Below are 13,855 nucleotides of genomic sequence, written 5' to 3' on the forward strand. Positions count from 1 at the left end.
TACCCTCTGCGCTTTTTACATATCAGATAAAAAATATGCTGAAATATGTTATAAATATGTTTTAAAGCTTTAAATCCAAACACGAAATGGCAAAACTTATTTCTGTGCTAAGAGACTTTCACACATGACAAAGTCCAGCTGTCACATACTGCCGATTTACAGTTTCGTACCTATTAAATTTCACAAAACTCTTTTAATATATGAAAAAAATACACAGACTAGATGATAATAATAACTAAGATCAATCAGAGTTTTCCTTTATTCTGAAAAGCTGCAGAATAAAGGAAAGCTCCAGTGTCCAAAGGAGAAGGGCACTGTTTGTACATGAGTCCCGTCACAATAAGGGCATTTCCATTAAATATACAATATGTGATTTTTAATATTAACGCATGTAATAATAAAACCTTGATTAAAAAAAAAATACCTGCCATCACACCTTATTGCTATATGTTCATTTGTGTTTGTCAGATTAGGCTTTACATTTATACTTTATAATATAATGGTGGTGTTACAAGTTCAAATAAGAACTTTACACGTGTTGCTTACTTCTGTCTTGCTGGATTACATTTGTCGTGATTGATTTTTTTTAAAAATTGATTACTTTTATTAATTTTATACAGAAAAATCAGCAGCTTTCCAAGTGATAAGCATTAAAAATGAGCAAACACTGACAGAAGTAACAGTGATGTTGATTAGTGGACCTTTAAAAGAAAAGAAAATGTTGTTTTAAGAAGTTCATTGGATTAAAAAATAGGTCATAAAATGTGTTTACTTGCAAATTTTAAATGTGTGTCAACATATTTCTGCATCTAGTCAACATTGTATGCTTTTTATTACTGCATTTTTTAATATCTTAATATTAATCAATAAAAAAGCTGATTTGACAATTATGCAGTAACCCTGCTTGCTGTAAATGATGCTGGGAGATTTTCTGTTGCTGCTTTTTCATTTTGGGTTTAAATATTTCACATTGGCTGACTTAAGGCTAAAATTACTTTATGTTGCATATGAAATTGTTAAAAACACTCCAAGATATTTTAAGTAGATGGTAATTTGAGCTAAAATGACAACAGTTTTCCACTTGTTACTTAAGCCTTTATTTCTTTTTCTTTTAATGGAGACATCCTCGAGTGCACAAGATGAATTTCATGGGATAAAACTTTTTTCCCCCCAAAATAACAAAATCTAGAAGAACAACAAAGCAACAGGAGGTCAGCAGAGAGAAGCACCATTAACATCCTGCTGAAAGGAGGCCGAGCTGCATTAAATGTCACTGCATACATCTGCTTTCTGCGCTTACAAATGACTATTGATTGCGAGCCTGACACATTTGGCCCAAACTCCTTTTATTTGCAGGTTTTGGTTTTCAGGCTGTTTTTACTGTGATAACGCTTCTGACGGCGGGGACGAACAAAAGCTGCCGCTCGCCGCTGCTGCTGGCTCACCGCTTGTTTTGTTGAATCCCTCCACATCTCCAGTATCCGGGCAGATACGTACAGTCTCCCTGCCTGTCTCATTTCAATTGGCCTCCATCTGTTTTGTCTATCCATGAAAAGGTCTATTATGATCCTCTGCTCTTTGTACAAATGGACTACTAAGCGGATAGGGGACCCCTGCCACCCCCCTCCTGCTCCCCACCCTCCTGAAACATTAGCCCTGGATTCCAAGGAGCTCGTCCTGCCTTTGCTTTAATTATCCAGCGCTTGTGGAGGGATCTTAATTCTAACGAGTTTTAAAATGCTCCGTCTCCAGATTCGCTGCAGAAAAGAAGCAGAGAGGGTGGAGGGAGGGCTAGCAGGCTCTTTATTAACCCTACAGTGACTAGCTAATGTGATTGGAGTGGAACCACCTGGCAGGGGGAACTGTATAGTCAGCTGCCACTGAAGGCCAGCGAATGGGGAGGACCAGGTGCTGCGCTCCAGCCTCTTAATTGTTGCCATGTAATAGCTTGCTTCAGTGCACAGTACGGCTTGGGGCTAGGATTAAAAAAAAAAAAGCTGTTGCTGCTAGCAAGCACACAGAAGTCCATTTTCTTTTGGCCCCCCACCCCAAATGACAGACAGACACTGCTTCAGTTGAAATGAAAGAAAAGGGAAGGGACTCAGGGAGGAGGGGGTAAAAGAAGGAGAGGAGTGCTGTTTTTATTTAGTTATGTGGCTCGAGGAGGCTATCGGAGGTGAACAGTCGCAGCGTCCGGGGGTTTGGAGGCGTCTCTATCTGCTCCTGGATGACAGCAGGGCTTAAAAGCTGCTGGATGGAGCAAAATATCAGCCACGAGCAAATCTGACTCCTGAATCCTCAGAGGCAGCAGTGGGCTGAACCACTGAGGCTGTAGCCATGTTGTTCTTTGCACTACTTCATCTAGAAAGGGAAACTAATGATAACTTTCACAGCCTTCGACACTGTACTTTTGTACAACAAACAAGCAGAAAAACCACTTATTCCCTGAAGGCATCACCCAACACAGTCTTATAGCTCTTTATGAAATAGAGACAACTTTTAAAGTATAGGTTTGTGTTCCTGTGTAGGAGTTTTTCAACACACTGGTCTCTGATTTATATCCCTGCACATTAATTGAAGAATGTCTAATTTTAGGGGGTTTAGAGTCTGGAAGGGTATTGGGCAAAATGTCTTCACATATCTATCTTTCCTCATGATTCCTACCACCTTGTTAAGATTCCAATTCCAGATGCACTGACGCATCTGTAGTGACTGGCTCAGTCTCACTTAAGTTAAAATTGGAATAATTGGTGGCTTCTTGGTGATTGCACGAAATTTTTCCACAATCAGTGGCTGATTGCACGTAGTTGCAGAAGTTAACTGGTCGCCCTGAGGTGAAGCGTGGAGCAGCACCCTTAACTACTTCTGGGTGACCTTTTTCACCCGATGGGAAGCAACCTGTCTCCAAACAGTCGTAGTCTGACTCTGGATAACTGCAATCACTCTCAGACAGATTGGGGAACAATTGCAAATAATCACCCTCTAATCTGACAGAGTGTGCAGATGAGTAAGTTTGCAGGAGGAGACACGCCTCAGCTGGTTGCATTCTGGTTATACTCCTATGTAAAAGCAAGGATGTTGAGAGTACGTGTCGTTTCCAAGCTAAATCGCCATCCTGCAGCAACTACATTGCTATTTGTGGAGGAATTTCTGTTTCACATCTGTAAGGTTCTGCCTGGACTCTGAATGTAAGCAGTCAATCTGTATTTTTGTGCATAACATATATATTATCATAAACAGATTGCCTGTAATTAGGAGTCTGACGTCATTCAATCACAACCTGATAGAGTCTGAATCCCTCTTCTTGGTGTTTTATTGCTGTCTCGAAACAAACCTGATACTTCGAAGCAGCTATTTTAAAGGCAATGAGGTTGCAGCAACTTTTGTCATGCAGAGGTCTCCAATCGCTGTTTTTCCCAGTGTGACCGTATCTTTAAACAATAAAAGTATGGTTTAGAAAAAGCTCACTGTTGAGGCTGGAATAGTTACAACTTGTGTTACAGTTTGTTTCACGTTCTGCAGATGCAAAACAGTCATCCAGCTAAAATGCATACAGGGCAAAGTGATACCGATTGCGGTGATTGTCAGATCGCTTCTTCACGGCTACTTCTGGTTTTGGTGTGAAATTCAGCTGCTCTGCAACAATCACTGTCTCAAGTTAATATCTGGTAACTTTTCAAGCAGCTAAAAGACACTTCAGCCTTCATAAAGATGGAACAAATAAATAAGCTGACATTTATAAGACAAATGTTTTACATCATTTCTGCAATTGACAGTATAAAAATAACAGCTTTGTTTAATTTTAGAGTAGACCTTATAGCAGGTCGCTATCTCAAACCACCTTGCTGCATTGTAGTTAGTCTTCCTATAAAAGCAAAGTAGTTTAGTGACTGTAAAGTGCCAAGAAAGATAAAAGAACAATAACAAACTTAATTTAAATTTCCTGAAAAAAGTTCTCGGTCTTCACCCAACTCTTTCACCCAGACCAATCACTTATCATTATTGACATCAAATCACTACTAAGTAATCCTGCATTACCCACACTCTTATCATACTCCTATTCCAGGTAAAAATATAAAGATGCATGTTTTCTCACCACATCTGGCATGCTCTGAATTTACTATTTAATTTATTATTGTGTTCATGTGTGAAGCAAAGTGCTCCGACAGTCTGTAGATGAAACATAATCTCCTTGAGTGCGACTGTGGCCGCAGATGGAGCTGATGCAGCGAGGAGGATCAGTGGGAGGAGGCTGAGTGCTGCTGTGTTTGGGGACCTTCAGCCTCCCCCGCTGCGCCGGCTGCCAGGTAACCGTCCACAGGGCCTGACCACCTGATCTTCTCCGGGGCTCGAGGGCGGCAGCAGGAGCCCGGTTGGGACTTCAGCAGCAGCAGCAGGATTATTCTACTTACAGAACAACAGTTCTGGAGAGATGCTGCAGTCTTATAAGTAAAAACAGTAAATGATGTCAGTTTTTTGCTTTTTAAAATCCAGGTGTGATAAATATTACAAAGGTTAACATAGTTCAGTATGCATCAAGGACCTGAAGCCAGAGATTGATTATCCTTTTTATGGAAAAAAGACAAAAGTTGGCATAAACAAACACTCCTAAATGTGGATAAACCAAATGACCTTAAACAAAGAACCCAAATGTACATGTGAAGCACTAAATAGAAAAAAATGAAGGTTTGATTTATTATCTATATGTCCAAATAAAGTACAACGGCAAAACAGACAATGGAAACAGGACAAGAAGCAGTAGCTCTGTCACTGTACACACACTCAGAGGTGAGTGACAGCAAAACAGCTGGGAACAATTAAGGCAGTATGATCTACAAAAGGTGTGAAACTACACAAGCTGACTTAACCTGCTGCTACTCCTCCGGCTTCATTACAGGCACTTTGTTGTCTCAACATTTGCTCTATTCTGCTCATTCTTGTATTCTTGAAGTCTCCCAGACCAGTTTTACATGATTTACAGTTCAAAATCATCTTTTTAATCAGTTTATCCTTATTCTTGTCATTCTTCTGAACTTTCTTGATTGGCATTCTGTGATTGGCTGCCACCCAAGTTTGACTAGCAGGTGGGTGGGGCTAGAGTTTTATGTCTAGGCTGACCATTTTAATGATGTTCATTATGTTTGAGATCAAAAAGCCATCTAAAAGCTGACTGTTTAGAGCATTTTTTCCTCAAGCTCTCAGGAATATCCCAAAAACCAAATTAATGAGCAGTGTTGGTGCATCTTCTTAGTTCATCTTCTGTCTGAGGCAAGCTGTTTTAGCTCCTCCCCCTTTAAAACAATTTCTTCTAATTAGCTGCTCCTTGTAAAATTTGAAAAGCAGGTGGGTGATGAAACAGATCCTCTGATTACAATATTAGGGACATCTCCTCGCCGTGATACAGAACCAATAGTACAAAAAACTATCTGAAAATACACTTACTTCACTGTGATGCTCAAAGCTTTAAAATGAAGTTAAATCTGAGGATTATCTTCATATTTACAGAGAATATAAAAACTTCATCAAAGGTTTGAGCTTTCATTTGAGAAAACTAAAACAAAAGAAATCAGTTCAGGCTTGTTCACAAAGCAGGAAATCGATATACCAAATCATCAGAGCATTTCTAAGTGTCAGGAAATGGACTGAGAAGTATTATCAAGAAATTCAAAGAAAGCCACAACAGTTCAGAAGAAGTCTGGCAGAGGCAGGAGGACTCTGGAAGTAAAGCTATAGAGATGCGTCTACAAAGCAGCTGCTAATGTTTGGAGAAACAATGGAGAGATGTACAAACCCAAGAACAGTGAAACACGGCAGTGGGAGCATTATCCTGTGTGGATGCTTCATTGCATCTGGAAGTGAGAATCTCGTCAAGGTGGAAGGAATCATGACAAAAGAAGGATATGTGAAGATTTTAAAAGAAAACAGTGCAGAGCAGTCAGCAGCAAAATTGGATCTGAATTAGTGCTTTGTCTTCCAACACGACAATGATCCAAAACACACGTCTCACTTGACTGGACCGCAGAAAGCCCTGACGTCAATCCCACTGAAAATCTGTGGGGTGAGCTGAACACCATGGTCCATGCTAGAAGACCATCAAATCTGAAGGAGCACGAGTGATTCTCAGAAGAAGAATGGGCTGGAATTGCTCAGGAGACACGTGTGAGACTGCAGGCTGTTATCCAACAAGATTCAACTCAATTTTATTTATCCGGCGCCAAATCACAACAACAGTCGTCTCAAGGCGCTTTATATTGTAAGGTAGACCCTGCAATAATATATACAGAGAAAAACCCAACAATCATATGACCCTTTAAGCACTTTGGTGACAGTGGGAAGGAAAAACTCCCTTTTAACAGGAAGAAACCTCCAGCAGAACCAGGCTCAGGAAGGGGCGGCCATCTGCCAGAAGAACGAAAACAAGATAAATGGAAAAAATGGATAAAAGATTAATTTGAACCCTCTAAGTTTTTGTGTTTCTGTATGCAAAATAAAATAAAACCCAAATATTTGGAAAACCTATGTTAAAATTCCTTGCTCTGTGTAACAGCACTTGGGAAACACACAATGAGGCCTGTTTGTCTGGTTCACATGTTAACACGACTTAAATCAATCAACAGGACTTATACATTTATCAACTTATTTGTGTGTGTGAATTTAAAATAAACATATTTAAGTTGAGATGAGTGTGCACATGCTGAGCGATATTGACTGATCACTAAAAATATATATTTCAGAGATTTTCAGAGCAGCTCACTTCTAAAAAAATAATAACAAAAAACAAAACATTTGTTGAGCTAAAACTTGAATCTGATGAAATTTTTAGAGCTCTCCAAAGCACTTCTGTCATGTTGCTCGGGGTGTAATAAGAAATTAATTTGCTCGCCTGCTGGATCCTCGAACGACACACATGAAAGCATTTAATCAGAAAAAGTGGCAACAAAAAATAACAACGAAGCTCAATAATAAAAATGAAACTGAACTTCAAATCCTCTCCGATGACCTCTGGGCTGTCTGTCAGTCATATTTTCATTCATCGTTTACAAATGAACAAATGGAATATTTGCAGCCTTAATACTCTGAGCCTGCTTCATCCTGCCGGTGCTCAGCTGCCTTTGAGGGGAATGTATCTATAAAATGTCTCAGGGAGCCGTCTCTCCATTTGACAGCCCTTCGGGAGAACAAAGGCCCAGCACTAATGCAGCCCAGATCAACCGCCTGCTTTTCTATTGAGCAAGGTGCCAAGATGCACAGGCTTTTAATGCCGGCGCGCTCGACGCAGGCCGCGAGGGACCGTCTTCAAAGCCTAATGCAAAGTGAGTCATCCGCCACCCGTCTCATAATACGTCCCCCTTTAATTCAGCTCCCTTTGGTAATTGTTTGCTATTGTGTTTTACCCATCTGAGCCTGTGTCAACAATCAAAAAATTAGTTGGGGAAAAAAGGCCGGTTTGATGATCGAGGACGACCTAAAAGCACAGCAGCCTGGAAAAATGTGGAAGGGTGCGGGGGCTGTGCAGCCATCTGTGACCCCTGCACCTCGCCAAACGCTGACAACTAGCAGGTCCCATATGGCGAAACGAGTTCTGCCGGGTGTCACCCTCTTGTTGCTATTTTGTTGTTGTTATTTATTTACAGAAGCAGTCAGATGAGATGAGCGAGGCGAGGGTTTTTGCCAGGGAGTTGCTGGAGGAAAAGGTTTTTTTTTTTCTTGAGATGATTTGGCACAGTCACGGCGTCCAGCAGAGCGCCGGTCCAGCCCTGCAGACAGAGGGAGAGCGGGGCCGGGCCATCTGTGGGACAGACATGGTAGACGTCGCCCAGCTTGTCTGTTTCTGTCTCGAATGATGCCAGAAAGTCACGGCACTGTGGCTGATTTCATCTCAACCGGATCCACGTTTAGTCACACGTTTGTTCACACCTATTCATGGTGAAAAAGTCCATCTTTACATGTCGCAATACATTAATCCCCCCAAAATCAGACCCATAGATCAGAGCCCACAGTCATGAAATTGGTACATTTAAAAAAATGACAGAACCTCTCACATCGCTGAGGAGGAATGTTGGCTCACTCATTCATGCACAGCTCTCTGAAGGTCCCACCACAGCATTTCAGTAGGATTGAGGTCTGGACCGTAACAGGATCATTGCAGCTAGATTTGCTGCAGTGATTGGGATCACTGTGCTGCTGCATGACCCAGTTTCAACCAAGCTTCAGCTGTCCAACAGACAGCCTCATGTTTGACTCTAGAATACTTAAGTGTACAGAGTTGTTCATGGTCAAATTTATAAATGCAGGATGCCCAGGTCCTGTGGTTGCAGAACAAAGCCAAATCATCACACTTCCACCACCGTGCTGACAGATTTTATGGGGTATTTGTGCTGAAGTCTGGTGCTTTGTTCACATACAACATACAACCAGGTACTTATTTGAGAGAAAATGCCTTCTTCTGGCAACCCTTCCAAACAAGCCATAATCGATCAGTATTTTTCTCATTTGCTGCAATGAACTTTTTTTATTATTATTTATTATGATAACTGAAGCCTGTAGATGCTGAGAAGTCCTTTTTGGTTTTCTGAAGTTTCTCTGAGCATTACATGGTCTGACCATGTCCTTATTTTGGTCGGATGTCCACTGCCTTGAATGTTTCCCATGTGTGAATAATCTCTCAGTTTTCACTGTAGAATGAGAATAACCCTAGCCAGATTCACGGGCAGCAACATTTGGTTCTTTCTGTCTTTCCTCCACAGTATTCTGTTAACACACTTGAAAGCTCCAGATGTGCAAACTGGAAAAATGTTCATAGAGGTGCTCACACGACCTGATGATCAGTTAATCAAGTGCATCTGACTGGCAGCACCTGGTTGCTGCTTTCCCTCTTAATTCCAATGGATGCAGAAAGAAGGAACTTCTTTTTTTCACAGTTTCTGCATTTTGGAATAGTTTTGCTTAAATAAAAAATAACGCAGTGTAACATGCTGTGGTTTGTAGCTCATCTACATTTTCAGACCTTCTGATCAGATCACCTGGTAATTTTCAATCATAAAACCTTACAATTTAAAGAGGATGTATGTTTTACAGTAGGAAGCATGTTGGTATGGTGAGTGTGAAGCTATTGCTTGCAGTTGGCTTCACATTAAACTGGGAAAAAATAGTCTTTAGTGTTCCTTTACTTCATCCTTCTTTCTGCAGCTTTATTGTGTGCTGCATGTGGACACTTTAAACAAATGTAAACTCAATAAATAACAGAATAAAAGACTAGCATTTTACACACTAATGAGATATGGGATTGAAAAGTATAAAACAAATATGAAAATGTGGGTTTGTAAATGATATAATTATTTCATTACTAAGAGTGGATATATTATTTCTGTGATAAACGGGCATTTTTAGAGCCAACCTGCTGCTCAGTCAGGGTTTCATTAGCAGAGAAATACCGACAAAGTGAAGTGACCACTACTCCCGTCACAGATGGTATCGAGCTGATGATCACCGGTCTGACTACACTTCAAATTCAGTCAACAAAATCAAGATGATCCCATCCCCCCGAAAAAAAAACAACAACACAATGCCACATTAAACAGTCCCCAAGCAGCAGCAGCATGAAACTGAGTGTAACTTCAGGAGAGCAGAATGCTGATGAAGAGTGAGAGAATGTCCCAAAGGTTCAATTACCGAGCTGCCACAGGTCCTCTCAGCCTTCATTAGCTGCCTGCTGGAGCAGACACTCCTTCCACAGACCCGGTGTGGTTGTTGTATTGTGGCAAACCTCAGGGAGATGCCTTTCTCTCCCCTCCACTCTCTAATGATCACACCAAAAGCTTTCTCAGAACTCGGAGGTGCCGCCGTGTGCCGTTATGTGGATTGTTAATACTGCGGGGACGGTCTCGTCAGGCACCTCTGCATCTTCATGTCGCCTCGGCACGCACTGTTCCTGCCGTTCCCACCTGAGCGCCTAACTAGATGCCCGGGTGCTGGCATGCCCAGGCAAGGTGGAGGCTGATCAGTGCTCTGCAGGAAGCACAGACTTTGAAAAGAAACTACAGTGTCACATTTACAACTGAATAAGCAAAACCAGTTATGCTGAAGTTAGGTACTTTAAATTGTGTCTTTAAATTTCTAAAAACCTTTGAGAATATATGGCTGACTGGAAAATAAATTAGGTGCTAAAACATCCATAAAACTTGCGGAACATTCGACATATAAAAAATTTGTTTCTTCCATATTATGGAAACAGAAGCGCCTCGTGGGTACCAAAACAATAAAAGAATACGCCGTAATTTTCGCCGTCAGTGAATCTCATCCATGAGAAACGTGGCGCAGACAATCACATTTAGCAGCAATCAGGCCTCATCTCTTTTACAGCACTGTCTTAATTTCCTAAACCCTAGATGCAGATGAAAATTTAATCTGCTCACTTATTTGGGTAATGGAGATGGAAATTAGATTATGCCGTATCTCAGCAGCAGGCCATCTGGGACAAGACTGCCGCCTTTGACTTTCAACACCTCAGTTTTTGCACCGCAGAGTCTTCACGCCGAGGAAACAATGGAAGGAAGAGTGAGAGAATTTTTTACATCCACAGTAGCATCAAGTACTTATTTTAGCATCTGTATGTAAGCACATATTGACAACATTATGGCTATGTCTACACTAATCCAGATATATTTGAAAACTGTGTTTTCATCTAAAAATGCTGAAAATGCTTACGTTCCTGTATTACGCATGCGTGAAACGTAAGAGGCGAAAACGACATTTTCAAATGTATCCGCTTTGGAGAGCGTTTTCAATAAGCTCTGTTTTCCTTGACCAAAAATGGATCTCAGTGTGGATGGAGGGCCAAAACAGGGAGAAAAAGATGCGTTTTCAAACAAAAACGTATTAGTGTGGACATGGCCTATGGCAGTGTCTACAAAATGGGAAACAGCTAAAGTGTCAAATTTCACTCAAATTGAGCAAATCTGGAAATTAAAACTGCTCCCACTTCGGCTGCATATATTTTAACTGCACTTAAATTATAAATACACATTCTGCTAGCTCTTCCACTCTGTGCTACTTTGCTTGCTAACTTTTCACTTCCGCCACTTATGACACCCAAGCAGTTAGCTATTATTAAAATATCAGCAACTGTATATTGAGCTTCCACTTTCTTCTGTATGAAAACTTGCTCTTGCAAAAGACTAAGGCATCAATTACACAGAGAGTGGTCAGTGATACCCTGGCAAGTATGCATTCCCCAACTGGTTGGCAAGTAGTTGCTGGTTGTTGCTGTGCTAAAGAGGGTGCTGCACAACAACCTTCTTCTGATCGCTTTGGTCACTAGCAGGCTGCTGCAGTGGCCCCGAGTTTGCATAGAAGACTCAGATTCATCCGGAAACACTTGCTAAGTAATCACAGAGCGGCACTAAAACTGTATAAGTGTGTGAAGACTGTTCATCTTCAAAGTAAAAGTTGTGCCATACTGCTGGAGCCAGTATGTTCTAACCTGGTCTCCGTTTTTGGGTTGCATCACATTTGTCAGATTTTCAGAAAACTGCAAGCAGCAAGCATTAGCAGACAGAACTGCAGGTGAATGTAACAATGTACTAGTGACCAAAGGAATCACCAGGAGATGTCTGGTGCAGCGCCACATGCCTCTCTCCGTCCAGTATCGCCTAGCAACAGCAAGCGACTTCCAGCAACCACTCTCCAAACACATTCTTCTGTGACAGCTGCTTGTTTACCATTGGGTCACTGACCAGCCTTTACCTCTACCTGACACAACTTAACAATTGATTTTACAGTTACAGCAATATCCATAACCTGTCAGGAATCTAATTTTTCCTCTACCAAAGGAGATGAAAAATAGGAAGCACTGAAGCATCTTTCCTTAGTATTTAGAATATTCAACCAGATCTTGTTATGGCTGCCGCACAGATGAGTCAATCTTCCTGGCCTAAATAGTAAATTAAGTGCTTTAAAGCTGCGGTTAAACAAATATTTAAGGTTTATGGTAAAAAAGGTCATTCACAGTGTGATCCACACACCTGTCACTGCAAAACCTGAAGCTCCACAGTAGGAAGCTTTCAGTAAACAATGGGTGATGTCATGATAGCGATTGTAGCTTTCCAGTAAATGAAGTCTTAGCTCGACGCTCAACTTTCCTTATCCAAAAATCCACAGGAGTTGATATAGTTTTAAAATATTTACTTACAAATGTCCAAAGACAGGTACACAGTAATTGAATACAGAGTTATCAAAGACTTACAAAGTTCAAATGGATGCAGAGAGTTTGAGAGGTCAAAAACTGTGTGGCTCCACTAGCCTAACTTCCTGTCTCTGCCAGACTAACAAAATAAAAGGATACATTTTAAGCATAAGAAATCAAACTAAGAACTTATTCCGTTATTCTTAATATGTCAACATGTAGGTATTACTTCCAATATAATACAGCTCTAAGCAAGTGAGCCATAACTTTATAGTTTTAATCATTAACCCTAATTATGTTAATTATATAAACTCCCCAAACTGCATATCCACCTTTAACTTCATCATTTGTAGGTTTCCTGACATTGCAGTCAGGCATCAAAGCTTAGAGAGTCCTGCTCTAACACCACAGTCCAGTATTCTTATTTTACGTGGCTTTGTTGGTCTAGCATAATGTTTATATTTTTCTGTAAAAGTGAGCATTAAGGTCCGGGTGTACTGATAGAGAGGAAGAAGCAAATGCAGCTGCACACCTTTACAGCTGCACCATGCTAAGCCTGCTGTGAATGGCTTCATATTTACAGGCCAATTATCTGTCTGAGGGAGGGTCTGCGTGACCGCGGGCCTCTCGAGCGTGTTACAGGAAGGTCAGCACGGCTGATGGGGGCTAATTAAGCAACTGTCGCTGAAGAGGCAGTCGAGTGCGAGCCACCGGGTGCTTTACCCATCAGAGGAATGTCTTGTTTCTTGAATTCAAGGACATATCTGCTTCTCAGAGTAGAGACAGTTTCCTCAAGCATGCTTGACCTGCTTGGTAACCACTTCAAAATGGCCCTGGTGGAATCGACTTCTTCGTTTCTTCGCACCACTTCTCTTTTACTCACGTTTACTGTTAAAAGTGTGCAGGAAGGACTCTGAAGGTTAAAGAAAGCAGAAGCACTGCCCCCTATATCAGTGACTGTCTCAAACGCCGGTGAAAGATAATGACCTGTCAAGAGCTGGGACTTTCTGTGTCCTTGCAACATCTTTGAGGTGAGGGGCTTCTCGTCATGGTCTGCCATCGCAGTAATCCTTTAGCCCGCAGCTCCATTAGGCAATGAAACAAGTTGTCCAACTGTGGGGCTGGAGGGGGTTAATTCTGCAGCAGCTCCTCTGCAAAAGGCCTCAGCTGCCACCATCCAAACCTTTTGAAACCTCTGTCAGTTTATGGGGACTTCAGACGGCCTATTCTCCCTGACCCTTATTGATTCAGGTCTGCACTGTGCCCTCTTCAACTCCCCAGCCGCCCACACCCACTCACACATGCTGTCTCCAAAGAGCCCAGGCCCTCGAGCTACAGCACCGGGGTGCCGTGATGTTTCAATTACTGATGGCTGTCATTGTTTGGGGGTGACACCAGAGATCCCTTTGAACAGTGCGACTCCTTTTTAGAGAAGAAAAATCATTCAAGGCAAGGCGTCTTACGTTCTAAGGTATGATTTGATCAACGCCCATCAATACTTTTAATATTTAATGACAAAGTAAAGTGAGGCACAAAGAGGCTCTCCAGCTATACTTTTATTGCTTAGAAAACAATAACAAAATACCACTGAAATGTCACAACGAACTTAGGAAGAGTACGATAAAGAGACACAACCACTGATCTGTGTGGAGCCATAAGAAGGGTGTAACC

General features: G+C 41.5%; 1 long non-coding RNA gene across 1 annotated transcript; it reads right to left on the reverse strand.

Moving 5' to 3' along the window:
• Positions 1 to 9,097: 9,097 nt before the first annotated feature.
• On the reverse strand, positions 9,098 to 12,338 carry LOC113006876 (uncharacterized). Its single transcript, XR_003269818.1, has 3 exons — positions 12,245 to 12,338; positions 10,416 to 10,527; positions 9,098 to 10,008 (listed from the first exon to the last, which is right to left on the reverse strand). It is a non-coding gene; the product is annotated as an uncharacterized LOC113006876 (long non-coding RNA).
• Positions 12,339 to 13,855: the final 1,517 nt, after the last annotated feature.

This window comes from Astatotilapia calliptera, chromosome 15 (genome assembly GCF_900246225.1).
Source record: "Astatotilapia calliptera chromosome 15, fAstCal1.2, whole genome shotgun sequence".
NCBI lineage: Eukaryota > Metazoa > Chordata > Actinopteri > Cichliformes > Cichlidae > Astatotilapia > Astatotilapia calliptera.